Genomic DNA, 2,811 nt, shown 5'->3' on the forward strand with positions numbered 1-2,811 from the left:
AACAACAACAACAACAACAACAACAACAACAACAACAACAACAACAACAACAACAACAACAACAACAGCAGCAACAGCAACAACAACACTAACACTAACACCAACAACAACAACAAGAACTACATTACCACCACTAACCAAGGCCGTAGCCAGGATTTTGTCGAGGATGATGTTGTTGTTGTTTTTGTTGTAGTTGGTGTTGTTGTTAATGGAGGAAGAGGAGGAGGAAATAAGGCGATCAGGTGGGAGAAAATTGTTTGTCCACCGTTGTTGTTGTTTTAGTTGTTGTTGTTGTTGGTGTTGTTGTTGGTGTTGTTGTGGTTGTTGTTGTTGTTGTTGTTGGTGTTGTTGTTGTTGTTGTTGTTGTTGTTGTTGATGTTGTTGTTGTTGTTGTTGTTGTTGTTGTTGTTGTTGTTGTTGTTGTTGTTGTTGTTGTTGTTGTTGTTGTTGTTGTTGTTGTTGTTGTTGTTGTTGTTTGTTTTGTTGTTCGTGTTGTTTTTGGAGGAAAATTCGGCGCGGCGATAGAAAGAAACAGGTGGACAGGGAATCATAGTAACGTAGGAAGTTGACGGATTCTCCATTTGTATCGTTAATATCTCCGTAAATAATGATTTCTCAGAAAATTCAAGATAATGGGATTAAAGAGGACAAAAAGGGGTACTTTTCTATTAGGAGAAATTCAATGGGTTTCAGTGGAAACTTGAAGAAAAATCGAATTGAAAAAATGGTAGTTTTTAAAGAGATACAAAAAAATCTTTTTCTCAAGCTTTTGGTTGTGTTTGAGGGAGGGTTTTACCAAAACAGGGAATCTTTTCTTTTAGTAAATTTTGTGTTCTTTTCAATGGTGCAATCAGTTTTTTATTATCTTTATTGGTTCAAGGGATAAAGGCGTTTTAAGGGGACAAGGTATGAAAAATGTTGAAAAACAGAAAATCCTTCATAACTCCGCCCCTGTTGAAAATCGGATCTGTCCAGATAGCTTTTTCTGGTAGCCCTTTAGGTCCTGCATCAACCCTCAAGCGTTGTACAGTCGTTCGCGGGACACCCTGTATATTATGCATATTTTCTGTTTTATTTTATGCATACCTATTTGTGTTTCGTTCTGTGCATATTTATGTGTTGTCTCCGTTTTAATTAATTTGTTACACACTGTGTCACGTGTGTTGAATATTTACCTACCTATTAGGTATGGTTTTCTTTCTTTCATTTTCATTTTTTTTTTTTCTCTCTCTCTCTCTCTTCTTTCTTCCTTGGTAAGTATTTCTAACAAACCAATGACCTCTTCTTTATTGAAATATCATGTTCTGTCAATTTTGGAAGGTGTCATGTATATGTATTGTATTTATATACCTGGCATGGCAGCTCTTCTGATCAAGGTAAGTAAGTACTCTTGAGAACTACGTAGGTATGTAACTATGTACCTATATATCAAGTGTTGAGTTCCTAATCTTTATCTAGTCTATCTATACGTACATTCTCTATCCCTCTATCAGTAAGAAGAGGTCAAAATAATAAACAAAACAACAGGGGTGAATAGTGAACAGGTAGCGGGTTCGATTCCCGCCAAGGGCAAAAGGCGCGAACCTGATCCTAAACCGATAAGGCTCGTTCTCTCGTTCTCGGAACGGCTGGCTTTCGCCTATCCTCTACTTCTATTATCTACGATTTTGGGACGATAAGATCTCTGTAGTTACAGTTCCCTCTATCAAACCTAGAAGAATTTTGTCATCTCCACCAATTTTGTGTAGTGGAGATGCCTCTAATACAGCCCGCACACTGTCAATATGTCTGTTAATTATTTCAGTACGAATAAGTGTGCGGTCCTGTGCTTGAATTTCAGGGTGCACTCAACCTCGTGAGGACAATTGAGTAGCTCCTTTAATTGAGTAGCGGCCAGTGGCGGCATTTTCAGTGTAAAAGGATTGATGATAAAATGAGAATTAATCCGAGAGATTGCTTGATCCGAGATTTGAAGAACCTTGGCGTGTTGCAAATGGGACAGGCCGCCTCAACCCCCGTTCACAACCCCACCGCCACTGTCCGTTATCGAAAATGCATTCTGTTTCGTTTTCTCTTCTATCTTGAAGTTTTTTATTCCTCTTCACACCTCCAATACTCCCATTACTATTACTATTATTATGATTACATGTCATGTGGACCACTTCAGCTTATCGCGTTCCAAGACCAGTCAAGCAGAGACAGTCAACACGTCAAATGCGCTGACAGGTGTCGCATGCGTCAAATAGATAACGTCGCAACGTCCTGACGTTGATAAGTTTGACGTGTCGAATCCGTGGCGACGCGTGCTGGAACTAGAGCCCTGTTGAACTAGTCTACCAGTGGCGTGGGGTAAGATTTTGACGTCACTTTTAATAACTTGGGTCTTCTCGTGACGGGGCTTTTACTCACCATTCGGCCACAAACTATCCGCCTCCTCAATTTAACCTCACCCAGCCTGATTGGAGCCGGGAACCCACAGCAGCACGCAATTGCCCAGATGGTCACCATCCAGGTACTAACCACGGGCAACGTTGCTTAACTTCAGTGATCCGTGGGGAACTGGTGTGTTCAACGTGCTATCGCCGCTGGTTCCTCTGCTGAATGTTGTTCAGTTGGTCATCGCTATAGCCCCTGCTCCTGGTCTACTCAGTAAGGCTGTAAATGGCCCTGAATATTTGAATATTGGTAAGATGCAGGGCCGTATCTAGAATTTTATCGAGGGGGGGGGCTAGAGTACAAACACTGATCTACCGGGGGGCGGATGTTTTAGGTACAGGAGGAAAAAAACGAAGCTCAAGGGGGGGGGGGGGG

The 2,811-nt window shown here is 41.3% G+C and overlaps 1 pseudogene; it reads right to left on the minus strand.

The window, feature by feature from the left end:
• Nucleotides 1-2,473: 2,473 nt before the first annotated feature.
• On the minus strand, nucleotides 2,474-2,590 carry LOC113472802 (annotated as a pseudogene).
• Between the last annotated feature and the right edge of the window lie 221 nt (nucleotides 2,591-2,811).

Source organism: Diaphorina citri, unplaced genomic scaffold, assembly GCF_000475195.1.
Source record: "Diaphorina citri unplaced genomic scaffold, Diaci psyllid genome assembly version 1.1 scaffold8672, whole genome shotgun sequence".
Lineage (NCBI taxonomy): Eukaryota > Metazoa > Arthropoda > Insecta > Hemiptera > Psyllidae > Diaphorina > Diaphorina citri.